This window comes from Phacochoerus africanus, chromosome 3 (genome assembly GCF_016906955.1).
Source record: "Phacochoerus africanus isolate WHEZ1 chromosome 3, ROS_Pafr_v1, whole genome shotgun sequence".
In the NCBI taxonomy this organism is placed as follows: domain Eukaryota; kingdom Metazoa; phylum Chordata; class Mammalia; order Artiodactyla; family Suidae; genus Phacochoerus; species Phacochoerus africanus.
Window position 1 is genome coordinate 84,433,305 of NC_062546.1, and position 14,823 is coordinate 84,448,127.

General features: G+C 38.8%; 1 protein-coding gene across 11 annotated transcripts in view; it reads right to left on the reverse strand.

The window, feature by feature from the left end:
• Positions 1 to 14,823, reverse strand: part of LOC125123006 (WAS/WASL-interacting protein family member 1-like) — a 71,100-nt gene that overhangs the window by 30,122 nt on the left and 26,155 nt on the right. For 6 of the 11 annotated variants that reach the window (XR_007133947.1, XR_007133954.1, XR_007133951.1 and 3 more), the window contains 4 exons: positions 14,722 to 14,799; positions 7,509 to 7,667; positions 5,229 to 5,384; positions 4,189 to 4,274 (listed from right to left, as the gene is read on the reverse strand). The gene's annotated coding sequence lies outside the window, so the exon portion shown is untranslated. The remainder of the gene's footprint in view (positions 1 to 4,188; positions 4,275 to 5,228; positions 5,385 to 7,508; positions 7,668 to 14,721; positions 14,800 to 14,823) is intronic. The other 5 variants (XR_007133948.1, XR_007133949.1, XR_007133953.1 and 2 more) reach the window with 5 other exon arrangements.

Genomic DNA, 14,823 nt, shown 5'->3' on the forward strand with positions numbered 1-14,823 from the left:
ATGACTAGGAATCACAGATTCTTATCCCTCTCCCATTACTTGGGACCCTCCATTACTAACCCTAACCTCATTGGGGTTCTAAGATCTGGAGTGGTTAAAAGCATCCCCTTGGTGACTGATGATCAATAAGGTTTGAAAAGTAATTTTAGTACAACTCTGTTCTGTTTAGTGAACCTTCTTTATCACTCAATCTTTGACCCATCATCCCAACCTTGAAATATTTGAACAGGATTATACAAAGGGCCTCTTTATGGGATGCCCAGCATCTGTGGAATACCATCCTGAAGTGCCTTGCTTTCTCTCCTTCTGCTTTGACTTTTCATTTCTATATACCCTTTGTTTATAAGCCACATAATCTTTTATAGAACAATGCAGGTCTGGTTATTCCTAGCTCCAGTCTACTCTTTGCTTCCTAGTTACTGTTTCAATTTCTCACTCTTTGTTGGTGAAATTTAAAACTCTCTTCTAGATAATACCAAGTCTATTTGAATCAGTGTCTTGGCTTCCCTTTCTGATGGCTGTGTCCTGGTAGAATCTCATGTCCCCCCTCCCTCGGCCTACCCAATCCCGCCAGATCAATCCTGGGTTCATAAATTGGACCCAGGATACCACTGCTTATTCAGGTTATCGTTTTTTTTTTTTGTTTGTTTGTTTGTTTGTTTGTTTGTTTAACCATATCCCCAGTGAGCAATCATCTAATGTCTGCTTATTTCTAGTCATGGAAAGCTTTTCTCTTCATGAAAGAGCCTGTCTACTGTTAGAGAATAATAATAATGGTTTTTTGTTTGTTAGTTCTTTTTTTTTTTTTGTCTTTTTGTCTTTTTGCCATTTCTTGGGCGGCTCCAGTGGCATATAGAGGTTCCCAGGCTAGGGGTCAAATCGGAGCTGTAGCCACCGGCCTACTCCAGAGCCACAGCAACGCGGAATCCGAGCCGCATCTGTGACCTACACCACAGCTCACAGCAACGCCAGATCCTTAACCCACTGAGCAAGGCCAGGGATCAAACAAGCAACCTCATGGTTCCTAGTTGGATTTGTTAACCACTGAGCTACGACGGGAACTCTAATAATAACGGTTTTTAAAAAGATCCCTCTAGACCATTAGCTAAAACTAGCTATTTTATACTTTCCGCCCATTGGTTCTTCCCTCCAGAATAGTGTTTCTCACTGTGGCCATCAGGCCAGCAGCATCAGCATTACATAGGAATGCAAATTCTCAGGCCCCACCACAGATGTACTGAGCAGAAAATGTGGGGATGGGCCTTACCAATCTATATTTTAACAAGGCCTCAGGTGATTCTGATGTCCAAGTTTGAGAATCCCTGCAATAGAAAGCAAGGCCCCCCCTGGAACAACTTTCTTGGACACATTTAACTTGATCAGGAGTTATATTCAAATCGATGCTACAACTTGTTGGTAGGATTCCCAAAAGATATTTTACTCTTTCTGACATAGTCTATCTCTTGGTCTAAGGGCATATCATTTGCTGTATACTTTTGAGGGGGCAGAAACAAGTGAAGCTTTCAGTTTTTTAAATTTCTAATTATGCCAAAGTTTTCCTGGGAATAAAATGCCTTACAGGCAAAATTTGACAACCATTGGTCAGGTATGGAAAGTAGGCAACATACTTCTAGCATAAATACAGAACATTAGTTTTGGGGATTTTTTAGGGGTTTTTTTAGGGTTTTTTGTTTTGTTTTGTTTTTTGTCTTTTTAGGGCCATACTTGTGGCATATGGAAGTTCCCACACTAGGGGTCGAATGGAAGCTATAGCTGTCAGCCTATGCCACAGTCATAGCTATATGGGATCCGAGCTGCATTTGTGGCATACAACGCCTGATCCTTAACCCACCAAGCAAGGCCAGGAATCGAATCCATGTCTTCATGGATACTAGTCAGGTTCATTACCACTGAGCCACAATGGGAACTCCCAGAACATTAGTTCTGGTACTGAGGGTGTCCTGAAAATATTTAACTGATAGATGGTTTAGAAAACATGTAAGAGAGACAGTGATTTGATGTGCACTTCATGGGGGACAGGAGAATCGTGTTGAACTCTGACAGATGGGAGAAATGCAATTTTGCTGGCAGAAAAGAGGATAATGACAATGTTGCAGGCAGAAATTGAGATGATGAAAGCGGCCTAATATATTGAGTCAGAACACTGGTTTTAGTATCAAAATGCCTGGAATTTACTCAAGCTCTGTTTCTTATAAGCCATGTGACTGTGCTTCAAATCTGTAAGATGGGGGTAACAATGACACCTCCATGTACTGGGCAGAATTCTAAGATGGCCTCAAGGTTTCTGCCCCATAGTATGGGTGCCCCACCCCCTGAGTGGTGGGTGGCACCAGTGAATATGATGGGAGGTCACTCCTGCAATTAGGTTACTAATCGGATGCTTTGGAGTTAAACAAAGAGAGGTCATTTTGGGTGAGCCTGACCAGATCGGGTCAGCTTTTAGAAGAAGGTAACCCAACTGCCATGGAAGAAATCAAACAGCCTATGAGAAGAGAGCCATGTAGCAAGAACCTGAGGGTGACTCCTTGAAGCTGAAAGCAGTTTCTGAGAACTTGCAAGAAAGCCAGGCCCCTGGTCATCTTGCTTCTAGAAATGGAACTCTATGAACCATAGAAGACCCAAGTCTCAGATGAGACTATAGCCCACAGGTTTTAGCCTGTGAGACCTTAAACAGCCAGACCCAGGTAACCCATACCTAGACTCCCAACACACTGAAACTGTGAAAGAATAAATTAGTATTGCTCTAAGTCACTAAGTTTGTGATAATTTCTTAGAATAATCAGCAACAGAAAACTAATGTACTATCTCAGAGGGCTGCAATGCAAAGATGCTACTAAAGTATCTAATATAGTACTTAACATATAGTAAATGTTCAATAAACTTAAAAACATTAGAAATGATTTGGGGTGAGCAATTTGAGAAAGTAAGACAATGAGGGGCAAGGGTCCTGTTTGTTTGTGAGAAAGCATGGCTAGCGATGTAGATGTGGCCAGATGGGAGAAGGTGGCAAGCCCCGTGCTTTCTAGGGGGCCATTTGGGAAGATTAGAGAGATGTACTAAGGACCAGTGGCAGGGGAGTTGAAGCACCAGTGAAGGAGACTCTGGAGATGCAGAAACTGAGGATCTCTGCAAGGCCACACTCACTGGGCCAGGGAGGGTTTTTTCCCAGTTGGGAAGATGGGATCTTGCACATGGGTCATTACACAAATTGTAGAGCCTGACAGTGAAGCATTCAGTAAAAATGACTTCTTGGGAGCATCCTTTGTGGCTCAGTGAATTAAGAACCCGATTGGTATCCATGAAGATGTGGGTTCAATCACTGGCCTTGCTCAGTGTGTTAAGGATCCAGTGCTGCCACAAGTTATGGTATAAGTTCCAGATGTGGCTTCGATTTGGGTTGCTGTGACTGTGGCATAGGCTCCAGATGCAGCTCTGATTCGATCCCTAGCCTGGGAACTTCCATATGCTGCAGGTGTGGCCCTAAAAAGAAAAAAAAGTGGGGGGCTTCTTGACCAGCTGGGCACACAGGCAGAGTTTCTCTGTCAGATTTACCCAAGTTGCCATACTCTGAGCAATGCTTTTTCCCTGGTCTATCAATGAAAGCCTGACTTGCAACTTCAGTGTGTCCTTTGCCCCATACTAGCCTTGCTAATCAAATGGATCCCATTGCCTGCTCTCTGACCACCATCTTATTGGGATCATTTCCTGAACTGATCCCATTTAAACCGTACCAGGTATCTCAGTTGCTTTTTTTTTTTTAATGGCTATACCCATGGCATATGGAAGTTTCTGGGCCAGGGATTGAATTCAAGCTGCAGCTGTGACCTATGCCACAGCTGCATCAATGCTGGATCCTTTAAGCCATTGCACTGGGCTGGGTATCAAACCTGCACCTCTGTAGTGACCTGAGCCACTGTAGTTGGATTTTTAACCCACTGCACCATAGTGGAAACTCCTCAGTTGCTTTTCCCCTACAGAGTCAACCTCAAACATATTGCTTCACTTCCCTGATTGGGTTTTTGTTAATCTAACTGAACAGTGGTCTTTCCCAAAGAGAACACTTTTTTAGGAACTGACTGAAAACAATTAGTGGTTGGCAAGCTTTAAGATGGTTTGAACTTAGGATAAATTAAAATGGGAGAACACTGACTAACCTGTCAGACTTACTTTTTAAAAACACATGACGCTGAAAGTATTGGACCAGATATTATGGAGATTCAGAAAGTAGAAATTATGGTTCATCTTCATCCACCCTATTTGGGAAATAAAACAGAACATAAGAATTAACAACACAAATCATACATAACAACTTAATATGGCAAAACAAGGGAGCACATGACTGACTACCAGATGAATGGTAAGGATAATAACTTCTGCACAAGTTCTAGAAAGACCATACCTCGTGAGCTTTTTGGATCAGAAAACATTACAGAGGGAAAATATTTTGATATGTATTTTAAAGTATGGAGAGTGTTATGGGCTGAATTACATCTTTCTAAAATTCATATGTTGAAGTCCTAACCTCCAGTACCTCGGCATGTGACTGTATTTGGAGTTAGTGGTATCTAAAGAGGTAAATCAGTTCAAACGAAGTCATTGGAATGAGCTCTAATCTAACACAAGTGGTGTCTCCATAAGAAGAGCAAATTAGAACAGAGACACACAGGAGTTCCTACTCTGGCACAGTGGGTTAAGAATCCAATTGCAGTGGCTTGAGTCACTGTGAAGGTGTAGGTTCAATCCCTGGCCTGGCACAGTGGGTTAAAAAAATCTAGGTCACAGCTATGGCTTGGATTCAACCCCTGGCTCAGGGAACCTGTGTATGTCCCAGGTGAGACCATAAAAAAAAAAAAAAGAAAAAAGAACAGAGATACACGGGAGTTCCCATTGTGGCTCAATAGGTTAAGAACCCGACATATTGTCTGTGAGGATGTGGGTTTGATCAGTGGGCTAAGGATGTGGCATTGCCTAGAGCTGTGATGTAGGTCACAGACATGGCTTGGATTTGGTGTTGCTGTAGCTATGGTGTAGGCTGACAACTGTAGCTGATTCGACCCCCAGCCCAGGAACGTCCTTATGCTGTGAGTGTAGCCCTAAAAAGAAGAAAAAGAATAAAGACACACAGAAAGAAGACCATGTGAGGAAACAGGGAAGGTGGCCATCTATAAGCCAAAGAGAGGTCTCAGAAAAACCAATCTTGCTAATACCTTGATCTTTAACTTCCAAATTCCAGAATTGTGAGAAAATTCATTTCTGTTGTTTAAGCCACCCCGTCACGGTACTTTGTTATAGTAGCTCTAGCAAATTCACACAGGTAGTATCTGGTACTATATGCCCTTTGAGTGCAGGCGTAATAACAGATTCTATAAGAGAAGAATGAGATAAGGGGGCAGTAGAAGAGACTGAACAAAAACAAGAAGACGAATTTCATTTTCATCAATTTCAATTTCAGGAAATGGTGAAGATAAAAAGAAATGAATAAGAAAAAGAGGACAGGAGTTCCCATTATGGCTCAGTGGATTAAGGAACCAATGTCTCTGTGAGGATGTGGGCTTGATCCTTGGCCTCGCACAGTGGGTTAAGGATCTGGCAATGCTGCAAGCTGTGGCACAGGCTGCAGCTACAGTTCCCATTTGACCCTTGGTCTAGGAATTTCCATATGCTACAGGTGCAGGCTTTTAAAAAAGATTAAAAAAAAAAAAAGTGGAAGTTCCCATCATGGCGCAGTGGTTAACGAATCTGACTAGGAACCATGAGGTTGTGGGTTCGATCCCTGCCCTTGCTCAGTGGGTTAACGATCCGGCGTTGCCGTGAGCTGTGGTGTAGGTTGCAGACGCGGCTTGGATCCCGTGTTGCTGTGGCTCTGGCATAGGCCGGTGGCTACAGCTCCGATTGGACCCCTAGCCTGGGAATCTCCATATGCTGCGGGAGCAGCCCAAGAAATAGCAAAAAAAAAAAAGACCAAAAAAAAAAAGTGGACAATGATTGCCAAAAAACTGTTTGTTGAAAAAAGAATACCAAAATTACTTACTCTAGCAGAGATACCCTTATTTTGAGTCAAGGGAGAAAAAAACTTCATGAGCTCAATGGCAAAGAAGCAAGAAAAAAGTGAGAGGAAAGACTTCCGGGGAAATCTATGGAGGTAAAGCACAAAGGAAATGAGAAGTATTGTGATGGGTACCTAAACTATTAAAGATGGAAGAATACAGGAAAAGGAAGCAAGGTGAGTCCTGAGATTAAAGGAAGTAAAACATTAAGAATCTAAGGAAGTAAAAGGAGTTCAAAGAAGCCCAGAGGAGCTAAAAATAAACCATATATATGGGCCAAGTATTATGTAAACCAGAAAAATGTCATTGAGATACCATTAGATCACTCAAGGTTAGAGTCACAGTTTATGGGGATCAAAAAGGAAAGAAAGAGGGTATAGTTTTAAAATAAGAAGTGAAGTAATTTGGGAAGAAAAAATGGGTTTGGCCATCTACTTTTAAATGTTTTCCTAGATTCTCTGAGACAATAATTTCCTCATACTGTGCCAAGTTTGAAACCAACCAAAATAACAAAATCCCTATGAATGGAGGGAAGAAGAGTCATACAATCCTTTTTTGCTTTGTCGAATAGATTAAATATAATTTACCTAAGGTATAGCTAATGAGCAAGCTAGTTATCACATGGCCCCATTTGGGGAAACCACAAAGCCTGTGGCTCCTACTCAGAGAGTAGTCATGTTCCACACCATGTGAGCTCTTCCACCCTGCCCTAATCCCTTTGCTCCCAGTTATTCTACCTTCCTGAGTAGAACCAGCAATGAGCATGTAACCCCAAAGTAGCCAATTTTGAGATAGGCTTATGGCCTGTGAGGAGGTTTGGGATACTTCTGTGTCAAGCAGACACTATCTTCTAGAGATTTGACATGGATGGAGCTGACAAACTGTGCATAAGCTGATGCTCTGAGTTAGCAGAAAAGACAAGTAAGCAGTTATGAACAAACAGAAGCTATGGTTAGCTAAAATCACAAGATCTTCGACGGAGAGTTGAGAAACTGGTGAGTAGAGGAATGGTGGAAGGGCAGATGGGTGGGATGCTGAGTCACTGCAATTATCCCTGAACTTGCCAAGACACAAGATGACTCAGATCAGCAACTCTTCACTGGATGCCCCAAGCTCCTGAATGACTGCCAGTGTCCACAGGGACCAGCTCCATTACTTTTCCTAAATTCCCAGAAGGTTTTAAAGTCCTTACCCCCATGCATATCCTTACTGTATCCCTACTTCTGCCACCCAAGTGAACCCTTGTTCACGGTAGTGAAAGGATATTGACAAACATCTCAGTAATAACATTGGCTAATATTTATTTAACACATGTGATAAGCACTACGCTGTTAACTTCACATGTTCCGGCTTATTTAATTTTCCCAACAATCTAGGAAACACTATTATTATTCTCACCAATCTATAGGTAGAAATCCTAATTTAGAGAGGTGAACTTACCTGTCCAAAGTCACACAGTGATTCTGTGGCAAACCTTGTTCTGAATCTAGATCTGTACAACTTTAGAGCCCAAACATACATTTAACCCCTGTCAGGTCATTCTCTTTGGGGTCATGTTGGGATGAGACAGTGAGATTCAGTTATTCCAAGTCATAAAATCTGTAATGTAATGATGAGAAATTATAGGGGGAAAAGAATCATCATGAATATTGTGTGCTCTGAAATAAAATAATCATGCATCTTCTGAAACTTTAAAAACTTCATAAAAGAGAAGTTCTGAAAAAAATTCCTCCAGAGTAAGACATGGTGAAGGAAAATTAATTACAAATTACAGATGCATAATATTGTATATTATTTAATATTTCTTTTAATTACTGTTTAAGGAAAAAGCCTTTTTTCTAGTTTAACTGTAACCTTGCTTTCACTAAACTAATTTTCCTTACAAAGTCTTAAGCTCCTTAGCAATGAATTCTCTACAAAGAGGTGTTTAGAGACTAAACTTGGATATAGAAGAGAAACTATTTTGCATTAAAAAAAGAGAAATGAAACTGTAGAGTTTAAAAAAATTTATATGCAAAGAAAAAAAGGCTGTGAAAGTGTAAGATTCCAACTCTTTAAATTATTCTGAAGGAATAAATAAGATTTATTTCTCAAAAATTGGGAAATGTAGTAAGGGTATATAGAGAATACATCTATTTGAAGATGAATAATAATGTTGAACATGTGTTAGCCCCATCAGGGCACACATTTTTTTGTCACCTTCACTGATGGACAGTTCCTGGCATATAGCAGGTGCTAAATAAAAATCTGTTCAAATGAATACATGATCTAAACTCAAGATACTGAGATTATTCTCTAGATTCTATATCTAAATTATACATGAATTTAAGCAAGTCATTTAGCATCTTTGGGTATAAATTTTATTTATTTATTTGTGAGATTTTTTTGTTTATTTAAAAGATATTGCAAGAAGATGAGATCTGTCCTAACAAATATCAAAAGTAATGGTATGGTACTGGTTTAGGAACAGGTAAAAAGACTAATGGAGCAGAACAGAAAATTTAGAGACAGATTTAAAAAATATATATGTATATATATTCTTTGATAATATATATATTGTTTCAGATTTTTCTCCTTTATAGGTTATTAGAAGATATTGAATATATGCCCTGTACTATTTAGTAGGTCCTCATTGTTTATCTATTTTATATATAGTAGTGTGTATATGTTAATCCCAAATTCCCTAATTTATTTCCCCACCCCTTCTCCCTTTGGTAACTGTTTGTTTCTATGTCTGTGACTCTATTTCTGTTTTAAAAATAAGTTAATTTGTATCATATTTTTAGATTCCACACATAAATTATATCATATATGTGTCTTTCTCTGATTTCATTTAGTATGATAATATTTCTAGGTCCTTCCATGTTGCTGCAGATGGCATTATTTCGTTCTTTTTATAGCCAAGTATTATTCCACTGTGTCTTATATACCAAGTCTTTATCCATTAATCTGTTGATAGATACATAGCATGCTTCCTCACTATTCTGAACGGTACTGCAATGAACATAAGGGGCATGTATACTTCCAAATTATGGTTTTCTCCAGATATATGTCCAGGAGTGGGATTGCGGGATCATATGGTAACTCTATTTTTAGCTTTTTGAGGAATCTCCATACTGTTCTCCATAGTGGCTGCACCAATTTACATTCCCATCAACAGTATAGGAAGGTTCCCTTTTCTCCACTCTCTCTCCAGCATTTATTATTTATAGAATTTTAATCATGGCCATTCTGACCAGTATCAAGTGATATCTCACAGTTTTGATTTGTATTTCTCTGATAATTAGTGATGTTGAATATCTTTTCATGTGCCTGTTGTCCATCTGTAGAGACATATTCTTGTGAGTATATATATATATATATTCTCCTGTGTGGGTGTGTTTTTGTATGTGTATGTTTGTATTTAGTATTCTACCAAGGTTGCATGCAAAATCAGTATATAAAGTAAAATGAACTGGTTTGGTAAACTGGTTATTGTTAGATAAGGAATAATGTTTATTACCTTTTATACTACAGACTAAGCTAAATTTCAGATAGATCAAAGACCTGAATTTTTTTTAATAAAAAGGAAATTTAAAAACTACTAAGAATAAAATTCACAGAAATGTTTTATAAGCTCAGGATGGTAAAATAACTACCTAGAGTAACATTAAACCCATAACCTAAAGAAAACAGTTTAAAATGTGAATAATTATAATTGTTTTACATGTAAAAAGTACTATAAACAAAGTTAGTAGATGAATGGCAATCTAGGAAGTCATAATTATAACACAGAAAATAAAAAATCATTAGCCATGATATAGAGAGTGCTGTAAATCAATAAGAATCATAAACATATAACATAGTAGAAGAATAGGAAATAGGAAAAAGCAGGAAATTCAGAGAAGAAATTATAAAAATAGCTAATATACATAAGAAAATCTATTAGTTGCAAATATATAAATAACCAGTAAACATTAAAATCTACTGGTTATTGATATAAGTTGATATAACTTTTGGAGACCATTAATATGTCTCAATAGAATTGACCTAATTAAAAAAATGAAGGTGTAGAGAAGACAGCAATGTTTTTGGTGGGTTTTCTGGGGATTTTTTTTTTTGCTTTCCAGTGGCGTATGGAGGTTCCCAGGCTAGGGGTCCAACTGGGGATACAGCTGCCAGCCTACACCACGGCCTCAAGCAACATGGGACCTGAGCTGTATCTGTGACCTAACCCATAGCTCATGGCAATGCTGCATCCTTAACCCACTGAGAGAGGCCAGGCATCGAACCGTATCCTCATGGATACTGGTGGGATTCGTTTCCAAATCCACTGTAACAGGAACTCCCAAGAGCACTGGTTTTGAAGTTAGATCTGAGGCTCACACTTGCTTTTGCTATTTACCAGCTGTGTGACCTGAAGCAAGATGCTTAACCTACCTGAGCCAGGGACTACGTTGAAATGAAGAGGGTAATATAACCTCCCAGGCTAGAGGGAGTAGTGAGAAAATGCATGAAAGAGTCTGGCAAATAAAAGGGCTCAAAAAATATCAGTTTTTCCTCCTCTTACTTTCCTGTGCTCCTTTCCCCCTTCTCCAGATTTCCTGCCATCTTTAATTAAACTGAAGAATGATTCAGGGCAGAAAAGTACAGCTTCTTTTTTATGAAGTCACGATTTGGTTAAGGCATTTAACCAAATGTGTTTCAGGGAAAGCTCTCAAGGAAAGCAGCAAAGCAAAGTGAAGTGAAGAAAACACTCACTCTAGTCAGTGAAGAAAACAGCAGAAAGGGCAAATCACAAGTAAAAATCTGGCATCATCAAGGTAATGAAAAGAAAAAACCAAAAGAGAATGAGAGTAACACGAAACCCCAAACTAAAAAGAAAACTGATTAAAATGTGAATAATCATGCACTTTAGAGCACATGAGAAAATAGAAAGTGTTATGGAATTAGGAAGAAAAATTAGACATATGACATGGTACTACACATTGAGAATAATGACATTATTCAATATGTTTGAGGAGTTCTTATTGTGGCTCAGTGAGTTAAAAACCCTACATAGTCTCCGTGAGGATGTCGGTTTGATCCCTGGCCTTGCTCACTGGGTTGAGGATCTGGCGTTTCTGCAAGCTGCAAGTGCAGGTTACAGATGTGGCTTGGATCTGGTGTTGCTGTGGCTGTGGTATAGGCCTGCAGCTCCAATTAGACCCCTAGCTCAAGACATTCCATATGCCACAGGCATGGCAGTAAAGGGAAAAAAATTTTTTTGAAATTATGCAAGTCATATCACATCACCAAAACTCTGGGAAGTAGATGAGAAAAAGAAAATTTCCCCAAGTATAACATGATTATTATTTTGGTTTATTCCCTTGGCTATTTTTAATGGACTTTTAAAAAAGATTACTTCATGTACCATAAAACTCACTCTTTTAAAATGTACAATGCAGTCATTTTAGGAAGTTTTCAAAGATGTACAACCATTACTATTCTCCAGGTCTAAAACATTTTCATACCTCTTCTCTCTCGTGAAAACCCATTAGCAGCTGCTCTATTCCCCATCTCTCCCCTAGCTCTACTTTCTATAGAGTATATTTGTCTATATTTGTGACAAATATAGATGTATCTGGTATGTTTTAAACCAGTTGAATTGCCTTCCTTGTTTTATTTGATAGTCTATCAGAAACAAACTTTTCATAAATGGATAGCTTTCAAATTTTTTGGATGGAGAAATTACCTCTGAAATGTTTGTAGAGGGCAAAATTAAAAGAAAGAAAAGGAACAGAGAAAGAAAAACAAAGGATAATTTTAGGATAACACCTGAAAGATGAAGATGTAAATAATATATTAACAAGTAGGTGCCATAGCTTAAGCAGTGAATAGTAACTTGATCAGATTATTGAAGAGAGAGACATTTTCTTAGGTCTAATAAGCTTACCACTGGGTTAATCTTTAAAACTTTTTTTTTTAAATGAAAGCATTATGTGTGCATATTTACAAAGAAAAAAAAAATCAATGGTGCTGAAAAGTTAATTGCAAAAGGTAAGAGAGAATGCCCTGCTGTTAAGTCCCAGCCCTACCCCACCCCTTTGCCTTCTATCAAAACCCTACTCGACCCATGCACACTGGAGAAGCAACCAAGTTTAACTTTTTAACAGCTACCATTTTTTAATTATTTTGTTTTATTTTGTTTTTTTTTGTTTGTTTGTTTGTTTTTTTGCCACACCCAAGGTATGTGGAAATTCCTGGGCCAAGCATTGAACCTGCACCACAGCAGCAACCTGAGCTGGAGCAGTGACAATGCCAGATCCTTACCCAATGAATCACAGAGGAACTCTAAGTTTTTAAAAATTCTTTGGGTGGTTACTTCCCTATCTCTCAATAATACAGTCCTATCACCACTTCTCTATTTATCAGACAGAATTTATCTGTGGACTTCCTTCCCATTCTGATACGTGAGTACTTAGTTCGCTTACACCTTCTTCCCTTCAATATGAATGTCACACTATATTGAATTCCTCTTGTAATTTTAGGTAATGCACTTTAGTTTGTCTTTGTAATTTTCTTACTATATGTACTTTCATTTCCTGTCCCATTAACTATGATCTCCACTCTCCACGTTGCATAGGTCTCCTCCCCTTCCACTTGCAAAATACTCTGACTGCTGTTTTCTGTAAGATTTCAATGACAAAGTTCCAAATGACCAGCACAATCAAATAAGAAGTTCAAAGGACATTTTAAAAAATCATGAAATAGTTCGTGCACACAGATAATAATAGAGACTAATATAGAAACACATATATATCCACCACTCAGTTTTACCAAATCTTAACATTATAACATAATTTGCTCCCCTTAAAAAGAGAACAGCATCGCCAATCCATTAAGGGCTTCTATACTGACCGACTCTTTCTTTTTGCTAGTGTTTATCATTACATCAAAACCTCTCTCATTAATTCAGTGTTTACCATCCTAATACATGATTTTACATTTTTGATGCTTATTTTGGCATTCATATATTTATGTGATACAAAAGTATTTATATATACTTATGAATCATATAGATCCATACTTATATACTAACGAAGATATTTTTTAAGTAAAAAAAGCTGCAGGGAATTGGGGAACACTTGTGTATCTAAATTCTCAGATTTGGGGGTAATTCTTATTGCAAAGCAAGCAAAAAGTTCCAGAAGCATGACTCACAGGGCACACAGTATATCATAAAAGGGTGAAAAATAATAGCTTGGTAGCTTTGGCATGCAATGGCTTGAAGCAGGATTTCAGTTCCCCAACCAGGGACTGAACCCAGGTTGCAGCAAAGAAAGTGTTGAATCCTAGCTACTAGGCCACCAGTGAGGTGATTTTTTTTTTTCTCTCCCCATTTTTGGCCATTCCCTTGGTATATGGAGTTCCCAGGCCAGGTATCAGATCTGAGTGGCAGTTTCAGTCCATGGTGCAGCTGCAGCAACACCAGATCCTTTAACCTACTGTGCTGGGCCTGGGCTGGGGATCAAACCCATGTCCTGATCCCATTGTGCCACAGCAGGAACTCTAAGGAAGGTGATTTTTAATTTTGCATCAAGAAAGATTTTAGACTGAGCCATCCACGCAAAGAAAGAAAGTGCTGAAGTTCAAGAGGATATTCCCAGTGGGGTCTCCTCACTACACTCCTGGGGTGGGTGATGGAAAGAGTATCAGGGAACATGATGTAAGGCAGATCCTTAAGGTGCTAAACAGTACAGCTCATACTTCACAGAAATGAAAATTAAGGAGGAAAGGACAGAAATGTGCACACTGACTTATTTTCAGCTTATCACCATTTATAGCTAGAATATCTAACAGAAGGAGCATAGCTAGCATCTAGCAGTAAAATGTTTGAACACATGCCAGAAAGGCAGAAACAAGAGTCATAAAAAAGAAAGTGCAAAGTTAAAAGAATGAGAGGCAAAGGAAAGCTCAATCAGCATGAAGACATAAACCTAAGGACATTCATTTTTCTTTATAGCCAAACAGACCTTAAGTTTTTACAAGCAATTTTTTTTTTTTTTGGTCTTTTTAGGGCCACATCTAAAGGCATATGGAAGTTCCCAGCCTAGGGGTCCAATTGGAGTTGTAGCTGCTGGCCTACACCACAGTCACAGCAACTCAGGATCTGAGCTGCATCTGTGACCTAAGCAAGAGCTCAGAGCAACACTGGATTCCCGACCCACTAAGTGGGGCCAGGGATGGAAGCTGCATCTTCATGGATACTAGTCAGATTCGTTTCTGCTATGCCACAACGGGAACTCCTCAAACAATTTTTTAAAGTCACCTATAATTCCCGTATGCTGTAGGATAATTTTTGTTTCTTCACGGTCCTCCTCAATTTTATCCCCCGTACACACACAGTAGGTACACAATGTTTTCCTCATTTTAATCTTGGTATAATACACACTTCAGTCAGCCACTTTTAAAATTTAACGTGTTTTCATCAACATAATGTAAGTCATCAGACTTACATTCTCAGTGGTGGCACCTGTCTCCTATTTTCTGTAGTTGCCTACTATTATAAATATGCTCCCATAAGCACAGTGACTACTCTCGGCATACATAAGGGAGGGGATGCTAAGAAAAATTAGGAAACTAACATTTTTTTAAAAAGAACAAAGGTAAATGTTGAGGATTTAGAAGTTACCTTTAGGAGCCAGTTGATTTAGCAGAATTGGGTTCTTTTTCCTATATATTAGTATGTTATAGCAGGTATGCAGTTCTGCTTTGGGGGCAGAGAGGGGGGTTA